This window comes from Scyliorhinus torazame, chromosome 1, assembly GCF_047496885.1.
Source record: "Scyliorhinus torazame isolate Kashiwa2021f chromosome 1, sScyTor2.1, whole genome shotgun sequence".
Taxonomy (NCBI): Eukaryota; Metazoa; Chordata; class Chondrichthyes; order Carcharhiniformes; family Scyliorhinidae; genus Scyliorhinus; species Scyliorhinus torazame.
In genome coordinates this window covers 79,315,233-79,335,236 of record NC_092707.1, presented here as the reverse complement: position 1 = coordinate 79,335,236, position 20,004 = coordinate 79,315,233, and the positions used below count along the sequence as shown (strand labels likewise).

Genomic DNA, 20,004 nt, shown 5'->3' with positions numbered 1-20,004 from the left:
ACAGGACAAATGCAACCCACTGAGTGAAATTCTATTTGCCTCCTCCAAATTATTAATAAAATGATGGGAAGTTTCTGCAATAATGCCATCACAAGACATCAGCTCTCCAAAATTTAATGCACCAGTGCCCAGTTCAGGACCTCCAACCCACTTGGCTACAGATCTCATCATAGTCTCCATCCAAATATGGATGCAAAGCTGCTCTGTAGACTACATTGATTGCCCAGGGGGTAGAAAGGACCTCAACCTGACATCAATGGAGATATCTGGGGGGACTGAGTTAATGTTCGATGGTGATACCTGCTTCAGAGCAGTTTTGAAGTGGCACTAGATGAACAGATATTTGTCCCAAAATGTTTTGAGAAACATTAGAAATTAGAAAAAATGTTTCTCTCATACAGATTATTGGATATGTGGAAGAAGGTCAATGATCCTGGAGCGAATGGTTTCCTTAAAAGGAGTTGACTCGATCCTCTTTGGGAAGGAGGAATAGAGAGATTAAATCCATGTGTATATATGGGGATGAATGGATAAAAGGGGCAGCATGGTAGCATAGTAGTTAGCACAATTGCTTCACAGCTCCAGGGTCCCAGGTTCGATTCCCAGCTTGGGTCACTGTCTGTGCGGCGTCTGCACGTTCTCCTCGTGTGTGCGTGGGTTTCCTCCGGGTGCTCCGGTTTCCTCCCACAGTCCAAAGATGTGCAGGTTAGGTGGATTGGCCATGTTAAATTGCCCTTAGTGTCCAAAATTGCCCTTAGTGTTAGGTGGGGTTACTGGGTTATGGAGATAGGGTGGAGGTGTGGGCTTCGGTAGGGTGCTCTTTCCAAAAGCTGGTGCAGACCCGATGGGCCGAATGGCCTCCTTCTGCACTGAAACTTCTATGATTCTATAAGTGAGAGTTCCAGAATATAATAATAATTATACATGGACTCGTATGATGGGTGGAATGGCCTTTTCTTGCTCCAGATTACCTTACATTTATATACCACATTTAAGATTACGAAACAATTTAATAAAATGTATTCCGCCTTTAATGTTTTAAATTCATTTAGATACTGTTATTTTCCATTGTATTAGCAAATTCATAAACTGTGGAAAACAGCTGGCTCTGAGAGAATGATTCTGCATCAATGGGTCACGGAAAAGTGACTATGTGCTTATGAAATATCTGAAATGCATTTGCAGATGTTATTCTCCGGATAGCCAGATGGTAAAGGAAGAAACCAGACCAGTCTTGATTTGGAATAGATTTATACACAGAGTGAAACATTACAGGTATCTATATCTGGAAATCATTTTTGACCAGTTTTAGCGAATTCACCGAATTTTCAGTTAATTATTTCAGTTAACATAGCTAGAAACAATCATCCTAAATTCAGCACCTGAGGAAAAGACACCTTAGAATGGATTTTTTGTATTTCAGTGGGTCAGCAAAACAATCTGTACTCTTAAAATTTTATGTATTTAGTACTAGTGAAGTCACCATAGTCTCAGATGACTGTAGGCTGCTTTCCCCTTTAAGAGGGCGAGCTGACTGGTGGTGATTAAACCTGAGGATCACCACACCTCAGATGAGGGTGGGGCCTTCATGTATAACCTCAGCCAGTGTGGGAATGGAACCCACGCTGTTGGCCTCGTGTTGTATCACAAACCAGCTGTCAAGCCAACTGAGCTAAACCAGCTATAATGATGAAGGCATGCGTGCCAGAAGAAACATATTGATTGAAAACAATGTGCTTTGGTGGCTAGCCGAATAATCAACCCAAAACAGTAGGGCTGATATGGAACGTTGGCACTTTAAGGTTGAGGTATTATTTCAACTTTTTAAGTTCTACACTCAAGCCAGAATAGTTTCTTAAAACCCTATATACTCTTTATAGATTAATTTCATATTCTGATGTAAAAGTCACCACAGTCCCAGAGGCTGCTCTCCCCTTTGAGAGCTGACTCGTGGTGATTTAACCAGAGGGTCACCACACGTTAGGCAAGGGACAAGATTGGGAAGGCGGAGCTTTCATGAATCAACTCAGCCAGTACAGGTTTGGAATCCACACTTTGGGTAGCTCTCTACATCATGAACCAGCCGTCTAGCCAACCAATCTAACCCACCCCCAGGAGTTTTGCCCTTTCATATTATATTCATTGTAATGAGCTAACACGGTTGCGATTGGTACAATGCAGTTTTATTCCTTTAAACTATTTATATAACAAACTTGGTACTCAGCACGTGGTGACTGTGTGAGTGTCTGGCTTTGAGGTCCTTGCCCTGTGCCGTCTCCTGATGGACTGCCCAGGAAGTGTTGTGTTTCTTGTTTTGGACTGTGTATGCTCTTGTCTGTGATTGGCTGTCGTGTTATGTGTGCTAATTGGTCCGTTGCTCTGTCTATCATTATGTATGTGTGTATGTGCTGTGATGTTCACTTGAATATCATGGCATCCCCCCTTTTTTTACAAGATTATGTACCTACGTGGTTATAAATAGAAATGTGTACTGAGTGCAGCTAAATGTGTGTGTGTGTAATATTTACAGCATGTACATGGGGCTTAACTATATACAAGGGGCGATGTCGGGTGTGACATACTAACGAGGTTGTACCATAACAAAAGAAAACCGTGGAAATGTGGAACAATAAAACGAATGCCTGTAACGAGAAGAACATAGACATGTTAAAACAGTGGTTGCATGAGTTCAACGTGTAAACAGTCTCATAAGTCCAGTCTAGTAGGTGGGCGACGAATTCGGGTTGACCGCCTCAAGGGTGGGTCGGGAACCACCGGCTGAGGTGCGGGCCTGGCCACGGGCGGCGACGGAAGGGGCATGGTAGCAGGCAGCTCCACGAAGTCGCTATCAGGAACCACAGGAGAACATGGTGTCAGTGTAAGGTCTCGTTGCGAGCGTGGAAGTAGGCGAAGAGCCCGGCGATTGCGCCTACGCACGGATCCATCAGGCATGTGTACCAGGAACGAGCGGAGAGCCACGCGTCGGAGAAATTCGGCAGGTGCTGACCAGCCACCTTCTGGTAGGTGGATGCGGACGTCGTCTCCAGGGGCCAGGGCGGGACGATCAGTTGCCCGCGTGTCATATGACCTCATCTGGCGACCGCGCTGCAGTTGCATCCTATGCAGTACCGGAGCATGGTCTATTGTTGGTGCCAGGATGGAAGGCACAGTGGTCCTGAGGGCGCGACCCATCAGCAGCTGTGCTGGTGAGAGGCCAGTGGCTAGTGGGGCCGAGCGATAGGTCAGCAGGGCGAGGTAGAAGTCCGACCCGGCAGCAGCAGCCTTGCAGAGGAGCCGCTTGACAATGTGAACACCCTTCTCCGCCTTTCCATTTGACTGGGGGTGCAGAGGGCAGGACGTCACGTGTGTGAAGCCATACGAGGCAGCAAACAATGACCATTCCTGGCTGGCGAAACAGGGCCCATTGCCCGACAGGACAGTCATCGGAATGCTGTGGCGAGCAAAGGTGTCCTTGAAGGCCCTGATGACAGCAGCTGACGTCAAATTGTGCAGGCGTATGACTTCTGGGTAGTTGGAGAAGTAGCCAACTATGATGACATAGTCCCTGCCGAGAACGTGAAACAGGTCCACACCCACCTTTGCCCAGGGGGACGTCACCAGCTCATGGGGCAGAAGCGTTTCAGGAGGTAGCGCCGTCTGAAACCTTTGGCAGGTTGTACAGTTGAGCACCATGTTGGCAATATCGTCACTGATGCCCGGCCAGTATACCGCCTTTTGGGCCCTCCGTCTGCACTTCTCGACCCCCAGATGGCCTTTGTGTAGTTGGTCGAGGACCAGCTTGCGCATGCTGTGCGGAATCACAATCCGGTCCAGCTTCAGAAGGACACCATCAATGACGGCCAGGTCGTCTCGGCCATTGTAGAACTGCGGGCACTGCCCTTTGAGCCACCCTCCCGTCATGTGGCGCATCACACGCTGTAGAAGGGGGTCAGCCGCAGTCTCTTGGCGAATACGGGCCAGACTGGAGTCGTCAGCTGGCAGATTTGCCAATGTGAAAGCCACCTGTGCCTCGACCTGACATACGAACCCCTCCGCATCTGGCGGCATGCTCACTGCTCTGGATAGTGCATCCGCAACGATGAGTTCCTTCCCTGGGGTGTAGACCAGTTGGAAGTCGTACCTCCTGAGTTTAAGTAGGATGTGCTGGAGGTGAGGGGTCTTCTCGTTCAGGTTCTTGTTTATTATGCTGACCAGGGCGGTGGTCAGTTTCGACAGTGAACCAGGGAAGACCATATACATAATCATGGAACTTGTCTAAACCGGTTAGCAAGCCCAGGCACTCCTTTTCGATCTGCACGTAGCGCTGCTCTGTGGGGGTCATGGCTCGCGGTGCATAGGAAACTGGGGCCCATGATGTTGTGTCATCCCGCTGCAGGAGCACTGCTCCAATGCCGGATTGGCTGGCATCCGTCGAGATCTTGGTGGCACGGGACGTGTCAAAGGACGCCAATAGAGGTGCAGTGGTGAGTTTGAGTTTGAGCTCCTCCCATTCCAGCTGGTGTGTGTGTTGCCACTGGAACTCTGTGGATTTTCTGACGAGGTGGCGCAGAGCCGTCGTGTGGGAGGCAAGGTTGGGAATGAACTTCCCCAGGAAGTTGACCATGCCAAGGAAGCATAACACTGCTTTCTTGTCGGCCGGCTGCGGCATGGCTGTGATGGCGCTCACCTTATCTGCATCCGGACGGACCCCTGACTGGGAGATATGGTCCTCCAGGAACTTCAACTCGGTATGGCCCAAGGAACACTTGGCTCGGTTGAGGCGCAGGCCGTTTTCCCGTATGCGGGCAAAAACACGTTGGAGACGATATATGTGCTCCTGTGGTGTGGTGGACCAGATGATGACGTCGTCCACATATACGTGCACCCCTTCGATGCCTTCCATAATCTGCTCCATGATCCTATGAAAGACCTCGGATGCCGAGATGATGCCAAATGGCATCCGGTTGTAGCAGAACCTGCCGAAAGGGGTATTGAAGGTGCATAGCTTTCGGCTGGACGGATTGAGTTGGATCTGCCAAAACCCCTTAGAAGCATCCAGTTTCGTAAATATTTTCACCTGGGCCAATTCACTGGTGATCTCCTCCCGTTTGGGTATAGGATAATGTTCCCTCATGATATTGTTACTGAGGTCTTTGGGGTCAATACATATGCGGAGCTCGCCGGAGGGCTTCTTGACACACACCATGGAGCTGACCCACGGCGTCGGCTCCGTGACCCTGGATAGGACCCCTTGGTCCTGGAGATCCTGCAGCTGCTGCTTGAGGCGGTCTTTAAGTGGCGCAGGAACCCTGCGAGGTGCGTGAATGACCGGGATGGCGTCCGGTTTGAGGCGAATTCGGTAAGTCTATGGCAGTGTTCCCATGCCCTCGAATGCCTCCTGGTTGTGGGCAAGGAGCGATTGGAGCTGTGCGTTGAACTCTGCATCCGGGAAGTCAGATGTGCCGTCTGGAGAGAGAGAGTGGACTCGTTGCACGAGGTGGAGAGCCTTGCATGCCTGTGCGCCCAGCAGGGAGTCCTTCGATGAGCCGACTATCTCGAACGAGAGTGTGGCCGTGTGTGTGTTGTGTGTCACCTGGAGCTGGCAGGATCCCATAGCCGGGATAACGTTCCCATTGTAGTCGACCATTCTGCACCGGGACGGCCGGATTGGTGGTCTGACCTTCATGGCGTAGAAGGCTGACCATGCTATGAGGTTGGTGGAGGCACCAGTGTCCAGGCGGAACGTGATCGGCGATCGGTTGACCGTCAGGGTGGCACACCATTCATCACCCGGATTGATTGTGTTGACCCGGTTCCCATCAATGACCGCAACCCGGAAGGCGTCTCGGTCATCTGTGTCATCGGTCTGGATGTCGTAATGTGGAGGCTGAATGGTCCGCACATTCCTGCGAGGTTGTCGGAAATGCGGAAGATCAACAGGTTGAGCCGCTCGACAGTAAGCAGCGTAGTGGCCCACCTTGCCACAGCGTAGGCATTGTCGGGTTTTTGCGGGACATTGCCCTTTTAAATGTGCAGACAAACAGTTGCCGCATGTCGTGACGTCATGGCGTTCGTTACGCCACTGCGCATGCGCAGTTCGGTCTTGCGTCGAGCACGCCTGCGCATCACGTCCCTCAGTGTTGCCGTAGGTTTTGGCGCGCACAAGCGCGGGAGGCCTCGAAAAGCGCGCGAAACAGCCGCCCTCGTCCGGGCTGCGGGCCGGGAGAAACTCGATCTCCTGGACCCGTTCAGCCTCGTGGGGCACCTGGCTCGCCGATCCGGTCGCGTAGGACCCCCTCCGCGCTGATTCGGTCGCCTGAAATTGGGCATTGCGGCTAGTCGCGTTCTCGTGCAGGACACAGGCTTCAACTGCAGATACTAAGGTCAGGCCTTTTATCTTTAGAAGCTGCTGGTGTAGGCTGCCGGAGGCAACCCCAAAAACGATCTGGTCCCGGATCATGGACTCTGAGGTGGTGTCGTAACCGCAGGACTGCGCGAGTATGCGGAGATGCGACAGGAAGGACTGAAAGAGCTCATCCTTAAATTGCAGGCGCTGCTGGAAGACATACCTCTCAACGCTCTCGTTGACCTCAACGTTGAAGTGTTGGTCGAGCTTGAGGAGGACCGTGTCGTATTTAGATTTGTCCTCACCTTCCGCGAACACCAGGGAGTTGTATACATGGATGGCGTGCTGACCTGCGGTGGTGAGGAGGATGGTGATCTTCCTTTTGTCCGAGGTGCCCTGTTTTTCGTTGGCTTCCATAAAGAGTTTGAAGCGCTGCTTGAACAGCGTCCAATTTATGCCAAGGTTCCCAGCAACTTGCAACGGCCGCGGTGTGTTGACGGTGTCCATGGTGCAGGATGGCAGATTTGTGGGTAGGTTTTGATTCATGAAGTGTTGGGTGCTCTGAGATACAGACGAACCAACACGGTTGCAATTGGTACGACGCAGTTTTATTCCTTTAAACTATTTATATAACAAACCTGGTACTCAGCACGTGGTGACTGTGTGAGTGTCTGGCTTTGAGGTCCTTGCCCTGTGCCGTCTCCTGACGGACTGCCCAGGAAGTGTCGTGTTTCTTGTTTTGTACTGTGTATGCTCTTGTCTGTGATTGGCTATCATGTTATGTGTGCTAATTGGTCCGTTGCTCTGTCTCTCATTATGTATGTGCTGTGATGTTCATTTGAATATCATGACAAAAGTAACATATTCCAACCAAGGTGGGGCAGACTTGAAGCCATTCAGGGAGCTCTTGGGAATTCGGCAGGGGGGTTCGTTATGAGAGGTCATTGGGACATTGAGAAGCCAGTGGGCAAATTTGATGTCAAATTCATTCCAAATTAGAGCTTTTGATGTCAAATTGTAATTGAGAGCATTGAATACACTTGAAAACAACAATGATGTTGAACATTTCAGGTGTGGAATAAGCCATTTTGTGTCCTCTGGTTTCTAATACTTTTGAGGGTTATTACATAATGAGGAACCAGCCAGAAACAGGTGATGGCCGAATATTTCAACTTAATTCAGTTGAAGAAATAGTAATTTATCAAATAGTTATTTTACGACTAAAAAACTAAAAAGTTCCAAGTTACTGCTTTGAATCGGATATTTGTGATAAGCATAAACCAAGACCAAATGGGCAATAGACAATTGTGCCAAATGAGGTCACAAAAGACACTGCAAGAGAAACATTGTCCTTCTTTCAAGAGGCATATGTGTAGATAGTCAAGCTCCAAGTAAAACTAATCAAAAACCAAATTAACCTCTTATGAAATTACACAGGCCTGGGGCGTCATTCTCCGACCCCCCATCGTGTCGGAGAATGGCCGTTGGCCGCCGTGAATCCCGCCCCTGCCTGTTGCCGAAGTCTCCGGTACCGGAGATTGGGCGGGCGCGGGAATCGGGCCGCGCCGGTTGGCGGGCCCCCCCGCTCGATTCTCCGGCCCGAATGGGCCGAAGTCCCGCCAAGAAATTGCCTGTCCCGCCGGCGTAAATTAGAGTACCTATTTACCGGCGGGACAAGGCGGCGTGGGCGGGCTCCGGGGTCCTGGGGGGGGCGCGGGGCGATCTGACCCCGGGCGTGCCCCCACGGTGGCCTGGCCCGCGATCGGGGCCCACCGATCCGCTGGGCGGGCCTGTGCCGTGGGGGCACTCTTTCCCTTCCGCCTCCGCCACGGTCTCCACCATGGCGGAGGCGGAAGAGGCTCTCCCCACTGCGCATGCGCGGGAAACTGTCAGCGGCCGCTGACGCTCCCGCGCATGCACCGCCCCGACATGTCATTTCCGCGCCAGCTGGCGGGGCAACAAACGCCATTTCCGCCAGCTGGCGGGGCGGAAATCCCTCCGGCGCCTGCCTAGCCCCTTAAGGTTGGGGCTCGGCCCCCAAAGATGCGGAGCATTCCGCACCTTTGGGGCGGCGCAATGCCCATCTGATTGGCGCCATTTTGGGCGCCAGTCGGCGGACATCGTGACGTTTGGGGAGAATTTCGCCCATGGGCCGGGATTTTGGAGAATCCCGGCCAAGTGTTGATGCCGGCGTAAACAGCAGAGTGGTGTACGCGGGGGCCAACGGGCCTGCTGGCCCAGCAATTCACCGGTGTTCAGGGGGCTAGCACGACGCTAGAGTGCTGTGCGCAGCACTCCAGTGCCGAAAGGCGGCCCTGCATGGCCGGCGCGGGTCCGCGCATGCGCGCGCCAGCCATCTCCACGCCAGCGCATGCGCGTGGTTGCCGTCCCCGTGCCGGTGTGGAGCAACATGTCGGGGACCTAACAGCAGGCTGTGCGGGAGGAGGAAGACCCCCTCCAGATCACGGCCGCCCGCCGATTGGAAGCCCCTGATCACGGGCCTGGACCCCGTGGAGGTCCCCCACGGAGTCAGATCCCCCCTGCCCACCCACCAGGACGTCCACCGTGGCCGCGGGTCCGATCACCTGCCAGGCAGTACCAGGCTGGAAACACGCCGGCGGGACTTGGCAGAACTCGGTGGGAGTTCTGCCAGTCGCTGCGTGGGCGTCAGAGCGGCGTGGCGGAAATTTCCCGCGCCCCCAGCAATTCTCAAACCCAGCGCAGGCTTGGAGAATCACGCCCATGGTCTGAAATAAGGTAGTGATAATTTAGGGGATAAAATAAAGGCTTTAAACAACATCTTTGCTAGTTAGTCATGTACTGTTTGTTCCCGAGGCAGAAGTGGAAAGAATCGCTGTCAATAAAGGAACTGGAGGACAATTTATTCTTCAGTGATCTGATCACATGTTTGAACTGCAATGTCCATTTTCTGTTGTTAAGTATAGTTTTTCCATTTTAAAATAAAGTTTATTTTTTATTTACTACTCGTGAACCCATTTTGCCTTATGGTTATGTTCTGTTCGAACCTAAACATTTATTGAATTAATTTATGTCGGACAATTGTATAATTAGGAATTAAGATAAATAAAAATAATCTGATTTTTTTTTTTAAACTACACTTCCCCAGATTGCAATCTGCTCTTGTGTTAGTAAGTGTCTCCTTATATGTGCTCAAGTAACTATCCAATCAATACCCTCTACTATTTCTACGAAAACATTTAACATTGTAGAGATTCCACTGGTAGCAATTCCTCTGCAATACTCCTTGATTTAAGGGAATCAGTGATTGGCATATTCCTTTGTTGTTCCAAGAAAAGAAAATGGTTGGGTCGTGGGGCTTTGATAAACTGATAACAGATGTACTTTTCCAGGTCAAGTTTAACTTTTTGAGAGGCAGTGCAGTGAAGCTTCACTAGCCTGGTACCTGGGATAAGATGATTGACCGATAATAAGAAGCTGAGTGAATTGGATCTATTCTCTGGGGTTTAGAAGAATGAGAGATGTTTTCACTGAAGTATACAAGATTCTGAAAGGCTTGGCTAGGGTTCGACAGAGGTTGTTCCACCTGCTGGGGATATGAAGGAATAGCCTCAGGATAAGAGGAGATGAGGAGGACTTTCCTCACTCAAAGGGTTGTGAATCTTTGGAATTCTCTACCCTAGAGGAATGCAGTCCCGAATCCCTGTGGTTCAGAATAATGCAGGTGTTGGTAATGAGGTCTCCTTAGTCACTGCTGCAGCTGAAATGTGTTTAGGGAAGGTCCAGATCACTGCAGATGTTACTTGTGCCTAGATAGTGCTAATCTTATATGTTTCAAGTCTCATAAGCTCCAAATTCTGGGACCAGTGTTCTAGCGAATAGGATAAATAGGTTGGTCACAAGGACTTAAAACTAGCAAGTTGGGGGGAAGGGAAGGGTAAAGCTATGGACAGTATAATGGTTAATGGAGAGCAAGGCAGCAGGTTACGTGACAGGTTATTATGTAGAGATATGGGTTCAAAGACAAGGAAAATTAGGAGAAAGGGTAAGAGGAAAAATAATTTGCGAAAAGTTACTGATCCAGGATTCATAACAAAGACATAAAAAACAGCATAAGTGTACTTTACCTGAATGCTCGTAGTATACGGAATAAGGTGAATGAGTTGATGGCACAAATCATCGTGAATGACTATGATTTAGTGGCCATTACTGAAACATGGTTAAAGGATGGTCACGACTGGGAGTTAAATATCCAAGGGTATCAAACTATATGAAAGGATAGAATGGACGGTAAGGGCGGTGGTGTAGCTTTGTTGTTTCAGGATGGCATCCGGTCAATAGTAAGGGATGATATTGGTGCTGTGGAGGACAAGATTGAATCAATTTGGGTGGAAATCAGGAATAGTAAGGCGAAAAGGTCACTGATAGGAGTAATCGAAAGGCCACCAAATAGTAACAGGATGGTAGGGCAGGCAATAAGCAAAGAAATAACGGATGCATGTAGAAATGGTACAGCGGTTATCATGGGGGATTTTAATCTACCTGTCGATTGGTTTAACCAGGTTGGTAAAGGCAGCCTTGAGGAGGAGGTTATAGAATGTGTCCGGGATAATTTCCTGGAACAGTATGTAATGGAACCTACAAGGGAACAAGCGGTCCTAGATCTGGTCCTGTGTAATGAGGCAGGATTGATTAATGATCTCATAGTTCGGGATCCTCTTGGAAGGAGCGACCACAATATGGTGGAATTTAAAATACAGTTGGAGGATGACAAGGTAAAATCAAACACTAGTGTTTTGTGCTTAAACAAAGGCGATTATAATGGGATGAGAGAAGAACTAGCTAAGGTAGACTGGGAGCAAAGACGTCATGGTGAAGCAGTTGAAGAACAGTGGAGAACCTTCCGAGCGATCTTTCACAGTGTTCAGAAAAGGTTCATACCGACAAAAAAGAAAGACGATAGAAAGGGGAAAAATCGACCGTGGATATCTAAGGAGGTGAGGGAGAGTATCAAATTGAAGGAAAAAACATACAAAGTGGCAAAAATTAGTGGGAGACTCGAGGACTGGGAAGTCTTTAGGGGACAACAGAAAGCTACTAAAAAAGCTATAAAGAAGAGTCAGGTAGACTATGAAAGTAAACTTGCTCAGAACATAAAAACAGATAGTAAAAGCTTCTACAAATATATAAGACACAAAAGAGTGGCTAAGGTAAATATTGGTCCTTTGGAAGATGAGAAGGGAGATTTAATAATAGGAGACGGGGAAATGGCTGAGGAGCTGAACAGGTTTTTTGGGTCAGTCTTCACAGTGGAAGACACAAATAACATGCTCGTGACTGATGGAAATAAAGATATGATAGGTGAGGACCTTGAGATGATTGTAATCACTAAGGAGGCAGTATTGGGCAAGCTAATGGGGCTAAAGGTAGACAAGTCTCCTGGCCCTGATGGGACGCATCCCAGAGTGTTAAAAGAGATGGCTAGGGAAATTGTAAACGCACTAGTGATAATTTATCAAAATTCACTGGACTCTGGGGTGGTCCCAGAGGATTGGAAAGTAGCAAACATGACACCACTGTTTAAAAAAGGAGGTCGGCAGAAAGCGGGTAATTATAGGCCGGTAAGCTTAACTTCGGTTGTAGGGAAAATGCTGGAATCAATCTTTAAGGAGGAAATAGCGGGGCACCTGGAGGGAAATTGTCCCATTGGGCAGACAGACGCAGCATGGGTTCACAAAGGGTAGGTCGTGTCTGACTAATTTGTAGAATGTTTTTTAAAAATATATTTTATTCAAATTTTTCGGTCAAACAAAACAATACAAAGGTTTACCTTTTTACAACAATAAAACAATATATATAACAGTGACCGTTTTAACAAATAAATAAATAATATATAAACTAAATGGCAACTGCCATAACAAAAATAATAACTCTCCAGAGATAAAATCAAACAATCCAATATACGGGCAGCATGGTAGCATTGTGGATAACACAAATGTTTCCCAGTTCCAGGGTCTCATGTTCGATTCCGGCTTGGGTCACTGTCTGTGCGGAGTCTGCACATCCTCCCCGTGTGTGCGTGGGTTTCCTCCGGGTGCTCCGGTTTCCTCCCACAGTCCAAAGATGTGCAGGTTAGGTGGATTGGCCATGATAAATTGCCCTTAGTGTTGGGTGGGGTTACTGGGTTATGGGGATAGGGTGGAGGTGTAGACCTTGGGTAGGGTGCTCTTTCCAACAGCCGGTGCAGACACGATGGGCCGAATGGCCTCCTTCTGCACTGTAAATTCTATGATACATAACCAAGTACAAATATCTATACAAAAACCACCCCTGAGGACCCACCCGAGCACCCCCCACCCCCCCTCCCCCCTGGGTTGCTGCTGTTTCCTTCCCATTTCCTTTATCGTTCTGTGAGGTAGTCGATGAATGGTTGCCACTGCCTGGTGAACCCTTGAGCCGAACCCCTTAGTGCGAACTTTATCCGTTCTAGTTTTATAAACCCTGCCATGTCATTTATCCAGGTCTCCACGCCCGGGGGTTTGGCTTCCTTCCACATAAACAATATCCTTCGCCGGGCTACTAGGGACGCAAAGGCCAAGACATCAGCCTCTTTCGCCTCCTGCACTCCCGGCTCTTCTGCAACCCCAAATATAGCCAACCCCCAACCTGGCTCGACCCGGACCCCCACCATCTTTGAAAGCACCTTTGCCACCCCCACCCAGAACCCCTGCAGTGCCGGGCATGACCAAAATATGTGGGTGTGGTTTGCTGGGCTTCTCGAGCATCTCCCACACCTATCCTCTACCCCAAAGAATTTACTGAGCCTTGCTCCGGTCATATGCGCCCTGTGCATCCCAGACTCGCAAACGTCCCATCTACGAACAGATTTCTCAGTTGCACAACCCCAGCTCTCTGCCATGCTCCAAATCCCCCATCTATTCTCCCTGGGACAAACCTATGATTATTTCTTATCGAGGACCGCACCGAGGCTCCCGTCCTTCCCCTATGTCGTCTCCACTGCCCCCAAATTTTTAGCGTTCCCACCACCACTGGACTTGTGGTGTATTTCTTCGGGGAGAACGGCAACGGCGCCGTCACCAGTGCTTGTAGGCTGGTTCCTTTACAGGACGCCATCTCCAATCTCTTCCACGCCGCTCCCTCCCCTTCTCCCATCCACTTACACACCATTGAGATATTGGCGGCCCAGTAGTATTCACTTAGACTCGGTAGTGCCAGCCCCCCCCTATCCCTGCTACGCTGCAAGAACCCCCTCCTCACTCTCGGGGTCTTCCCGGCCCACAAAAAACTCATGACACTTTTCTCAATTTTCTTGAAAAAAGCCTTCGTGACCATCACCGGAAGGCACTGAAACACAAAAAGGAATCTCGGGAGGACTACCATTTTGACCGCCTGCACCCTACCCACCAGTGACAGGGGCACCATGTCCCATCTCTTAAAATCCTCCTCCATCTGTTCCACCAATCTTGTTAAATTAAGCCTATGTAAGGTTCCCCAACTCCTGGCTATCTGAATCCCTAAGTACCTGAAATCTCTTATTACCTTCCTCAGCGGTAAATCATCTATTCCCCTGCTCTGCTCCCCCGGATGCACCACAAACAACTCACTCTTCCCCATATTCAATTTGTACCCCGAAAATTCCCCAAACTCCCTGAGTGTCTGCATTATCTCAGGCATCCCCTCCACTGGGTCCGCAACATACAGCAATAAATCATCTGCATACAAAGATACCCGGTGTTCTTCTCCTCCCCTGAGTACTCCCCTCCACTTCCTGGAGCCCCTCAGTGCTATGGCCAGAGGCTCAATCGCCAATGCAAACAGTAACGGAGACAGGGGACACCCCTGCCTCGTTCCTCTATGAAGACGGAAGTAGTCAGACCTCTGCCTGTTCGTGATCACACTCGCCACCGGGGCCCTGTACAGCAGCTGTACCCATCCAATAAACCCTTCTCCAAAACCAAATCTCCTCGGCACCTCCCACAGATAATCCCACTCCACTCTGTCGAATGCTTTCTCGGCGTCCATCGCCACCACTATCTCCGCCTCCCCCTCTGGTGGGGGCATCATCATTACCCCTAGCAGCCTCCGTATATTCGTGTTCAGCTGTCTCCCCTTAACGAACCCAGTTTGATCCTCGTGGACCACCCCCGGGACACAGTCCTCTATCCTCGTCACCGTCACCTTGGCCAGGAGCTTAGCATCTACATTTAAAAGGGAAATGGGCCTGTAGGACCCACACTGCAGCGGGTCTTTATCCTTCTTCAGAAGGAGCGATATCGTCGCCTCCGACATAGTCGGGGGCAACTGCCCCCTTTCCCTGGCCTCATTAAAGGTTCTCGTCAAAAGCTGGGCCAGTAGGTCCATATATTTCCTATAAAATTCCACCGGGAATCCGTCCGGTCCCGGGGCCTTCCCCGCTTGCATGCTCCCAATCCCTTTTACCACCTCCTCCATCTCAATCTGTGCTCCCAGTCCCGCCCTCTCCTGCTCCTCCACCTTCGGGAATTCCAGCTGATCCAGGAAACACCTCATCCCCTCCTTCCCTTCCGGGGGCTGAGCCTTATATAACCTCTCATAGAATGCTTTGAACACCCCGTTCACTCTCTCCGCTCCCCGTTCCATCTCTCCCTCCTCATCTCTTACCCCACCTATCTCCCTCTCTGCTCCCCTCTTCCTCAATTGGTCGGCCAGTAGCCGACTCGCCTTCTCTCCATACTCATACTGTACACCCTGTGCCCTCCTCCACTGTGCCTCTGCCTTACCCGTGGTCAGCAGATCAAACTCCACATGTAACCTTTGTCTTTCCCTGTACAGTCCCTCCTCCGGTGCCTCTGCATATTGCCTGTCCACCCTCAAAAGTTCTTTCAACAATCGCTCACTTTCTTTACCCTCTTGCTTCCCTTTATGTGCCCTTATGGATATCAGTTCCCCTCTGACCACCGCCTTCAACGCCTCCCAGACCACTCCCGCCTGAACCTCCCCATTGTCATTAAGCTCCAAGTACCTTTCAATACACCCCCTCACCCTTAAACATACCCCCTCATCCGCCAATAAGCCCATATCCATTCTCCAGAGTGGGTGCTGTTCTTTTTCCTCTCCTACCTCCAGGTCTACCCAATGTGGAGCGTGGTCCGAAATGGCTATGGCCGTATACTCCGTCCCTGTCACCTTCGGAATCAGTGTCCTTCCCAAGACAAAAAAGTCTATCCGTGAGTATACTTTGTGAACATGGGAGAAAAATGAAAATTCCTTACTCCTAGGCCTACTAAATCTCCAGGGGTCTACCCCTCCCATCTGCTCCATGAAGTCCTTGAGCACCCTGGCCGCTGCCGGCCTCCTCCCGGTCCTGGACCTCGACCGGTCCAGCCCTGGATCAAGCACCGTATAGAAGTCTCCCCCCATTACCAACTTTCCCGCCTCCAGGTCCGGGATACGTCCCAACATACGCCTCATAAAATTTGCATCATCCCAGTTTGGGACGTATACGTTCACCAGAACCACCGCCTCCCCTTGCAATCTGCCACTCACCATCACACATCTACCCCCACTATCTGCCACTATGGTCTTTGCCTCAAACAGTACCCGTTTCCCCACTAAGATAGCCACCCCCCTATTCGTCGCATCTAAACCTGAATGAAACACCTGTCCCACCCATCCTTTACGTAGTCTGACCTGGTCTATCAGTTTCAGATGCGTCTCCTGCAACATAACCACATCTGCCTTTAATTTCTTTAGGTGTGCGAGTACCCGTGCCCTTTTAATCGGCCCGTTCAGCCCTCTCACGTTCCACGTGATCAGCCGGGTTGGGGGGCTCTTTACCTCCCCCCCCTTGTCGATTAGCCATCCCCCTTTTTAACCCAGCTCCTCATGTACCCGTATATCCCCCCGACGGTGCCCCCCCGTCTCGACCACCCCGTCCCAGAACAGCTCCCCCTTATCCTTAGCAGCAGCTACCCAGTTAAACCCACCCCCTCCGCTAGATCCCCCTCTAGCGTAGTTGCACCCCCATGTTGCTCCCAGAAGTCAGCAAACTCTGGCTGACCTCGGCTTCCCCCCTTATCCTCGGCTCCCACTGTGCGAGGTCCCCTCCTTCCTGCGCCCCTGTTCCCGCCATAATTACCATAGCGCGGGAACAAAGCCCGCGTTTCCCACTCGGCCCCGCCCCTAATGGCCGGCGCCCACAGTTCCTCATGCTCCCCCCCCCAACATGGGGAAGAGAGAAAAGTTACAGGATCACAAAATTAACAAATTGAAAAATCATCCCCCCCCCCCCCCCCCCCCCCCCTCCCCTGTAATCACACCACCACTTTGTCCCAAAAGCTCCTTCTCTCGCCAGACTATTCCAGCTTCTCGTCCACAATGAATGTCCACGCCTCTTCTGCCGTCTCAAAGTAGTGGTGCTTCCCTTGGTGTGTGACCCACAATCTCACCGGTTGCAACATTCCAAACTGGACCTTCTTTTTGTGAAACACCGCCTTAGCCCGATTGAAACTTGCCCTCCATCTCGCCACCTCCGCACTCCAATCTTGATATACGCGGATCACCTCGTTCTCCCACCTACAGCTCCGAGTTTTCTTCGCCCATCTGAGAACCGTCTCTCTGTCATTGTAGCGGAGAAACCTCACCACTATAGCTCGAGGTATTTCTCCAGCCTTTGGTCTTCGCGCCAGAACTCGATAAGCTCCCTCCACCTCCAAAGGGCCCGTCGGGGCATCCGATCCCATTAGCGAGTGAAGCATCGTGCTCACATATGTCCCGACGTCCGCCCCTTCTGCGCCTTCGGGAAGACCCAGGACTCTTAAATTCTTCCTCCTTGAGTTATTCTCCAGCACTTCCAACCTCTCCACACACCTTTTATGCTGTGCCTCGTGCGTTTCTGCCTTCACCACCAGGCCCTGTATTTCATCTTCGTTTTCAGCAGTCTTTGCCTTCACGACCCGAAGCTCCAGCTCTTGGGTCCTCTGCTCCTCTTTTAGTCCTTCAATCGCCTGCAATATCGGGGCCAACGGCTCCTTCTTCAACTCCTTCTCCAGCTCTTCCACACAGCGCCGCAGGAACTCTTGCTGCTCCGGGCCCCATAGCAAACGGCCACCTTCCGACGCCATCTTGCTTTGAGCTTCCCTTCCTTGCCGCTGCTCCAGAGGATCCTCCGCAATCCGGCCGCTATCCTCTCGTTTTTCCATGCGTGTCCGGGGGGGATTCCCTTCTGGTTTACCGCACAGTGTTTTTGCCATTTAAATTGCCGTTGGGGCTCCTATTAAGAGCCCAAAAGTCCGTTCCAACGGGAGCTGCCGAAACGTGCGACTCAGCTGGTCATTGCCGCACCCGGAAGTCACCAATTTGGTAGAATTTTTTGAGGACGTTACCAGTGCAGTAGATAACGGGGAGCCAATGGATGTGGTATATCTGGATTTCCAGAAAGCTTTTGACAAGGTGCCACACAAAAGGTTGCTGCATAAACTAAAGATGCATGGCATTGAGGGTAAAGTGGTAGCATGGGTAGAGGATTGGTTAACTAACAGAAAGCAGAGAGTGGGGATAAATAGGTGTTTCTCTGGTTGGCAACCTGTAACTAGTGGGGTCCCTCAAGGATCAGTGTTGGGCCCGCAATTGTTCACAATTTACATAGATGATTTGGAGTTGGGGACCAAGTGCAATGTGTCAAAGTTTGCAGACGACACTAAGATGAGTGGTAAAGCAAAAAGTGCTAGAGGGATGGAGTTCAAGACTAGGGAGGTTATGCTGCAATTGTATAGGGTGTTGGTGAGGCCACATCTGGAGTATTGTGTTCAGTTTTGGTCTCCTTACCTGAGAAAGGACATATTGGCACTGGAGGGAGTGCAGAGGAGATTCGCGAGGTTGATCCCAGAGTTGAGGGGATTAGATTATGACGAGAGGTTGAGTAGACTGGGACTGTACTCATTGGAGTTTAGAAGGATGCGGGGGGATCTTATAGAAACATATAAGATTATGAAGGGAATAGATAGGATAGATGCGGGCAGGTTGTTTCCACTGGCGGGTGAAAGCAGAACTAGGGGGCATAGCCTCAAAATAAGCGGAAGTAGATTTAAGACCGAGTTTAGGAGGAACTTTTTCACCCAAAGGGTTGTGAATCTCTGGAATTCCTTGCCCAGTAAAGCAGTTGAGGCTCCTTCTTTAAACATTATTAAGAAAAAGATAAATACCTTTCTAAAGAATAAAGGGATTCGGGGATAAGATGTACAGGCCGGAGAGTGGAGCTGAGTCCACAAAGATCAGCCATGATCTCATTAAATGGCGGAGCAGGCTCGAGGGGCCAGATGGCCTACTCCTGTTCCTAGTTCTTATGTTCTTATGTTCTTAAATCCCAGCTGCAAATCGAGGGAGATGGTGCGGTAGTGGCACTGTCATTAGACGAGTAATTCAGAGGCCCAGGCTAATGCTGCGGGACATGGGGTCAAATCCCAACACGACAGCTGATGGAAGTTACATTCAATTAATAAATCTGGAATATAAAGCTGGTGACCATTAAACAATTGTAGAAAACAATCTGCGTGTGGTCTTTGTGATTCTGTTATCAGAATGGATGTTGTCGTCTTCACAAAGCACACAGGAGTTAAGTTCATTAACAAAGCTAACTTTTATTTACACTACTTATTAAAGCTCGACCACTTACTCCTATACTAAACAATAATCTAATAATCTACAATATGCACTCAACTAACATTAGTCTCTACACTCTATCTATAACTGTACTCTACAGCCTCTGGACCTCTCTTCTGCACTCTCTCCAGCCTTCTCCAGCCTTCCCCCAGAAGCCTGTGAGTCAGTGCTTTATATGGATCTGCATCTAGCTCCACCTAGTGGTTAATGATGATATGACATTAATCCTTTGTATTCTGAACATTTCACATAATGCCACAATCTGGTTCATAATGTCCTTTAGGAAAGAAAATCTGCTGTCCCTACTTGGTCTGCAGTAATGTGGTTGACTTTCGGCTGTGGTCTGAATAGGCCTAGCAAGCCGTTCAGTTCAAGGGCAATTAGGAGTGATCAAAAAATGCTGCTCCAGTCAGTGATGCCCACATCCTGTGAAAGAAAAAATGAAAACTCTACAGCAATGGAAGCTTGTTGGGAATTCTTCTTGGGAAAATGCCAATGCAAATAGGGAAAAAGTAATGTTAAAATTATACCCACAGAAGACCCTTTTCAAGTATGACCTCAGTAAGGAGCCCCACTGATGAATAATTGAGTGCTTGAACTATTGAATTGTTGGCATTCACTGCTAGATTTTCAACTTGCTGCCTGGTGCAAAACTGACAATGTGGGTTGGACCGGTCATAGACACAGTCTAATTTTGAATTTCAATGTAAGTGAAGATTGGGCAGTTTCTATAATCAGAGCCCAGTTTCACACCAGTTTTACACAAGAGTAGCAGGTTGAAAATCCAGCCTGTTGCCTGTGCTCCACACATGAATGAGGCCCCATGACACCCAAAGAACTGTGTCATTATTAACTATAGAAGAGGAAAGCCTGAACAAAATTGGAAAATGACATTGATAAGGTTCGATGAAATCAGATCAGTTGGGCCATGGACGCACTATATAAAAATCAAGGTGGGATAAAAGTGTATTATCTCTTTTTTTTAACAGAGACAAAAAATTAATATGTTGGACCTTTTC

The 20,004-nt window shown here is 49.6% G+C and overlaps 1 long non-coding RNA gene across 2 annotated transcripts in view; it reads left to right on the top strand.

Moving 5' to 3' along the window:
* Nucleotides 1-20,004, top strand: part of LOC140408992 (uncharacterized) — a 174,632-nt gene that overhangs the window by 108,470 nt on the left and 46,158 nt on the right. The window contains exon 5 of one of the 2 annotated variants that reach the window (XR_011940256.1): nucleotides 18,694-18,823. The exons of the other annotated variant lie outside the window; for it this stretch is intronic. This is a non-coding gene — a long non-coding RNA (uncharacterized lncRNA). Of the gene's footprint in view, nucleotides 1-18,693; nucleotides 18,824-20,004 lie in introns of those variants that run through there. 2 annotated transcript variants of the gene reach the window in all.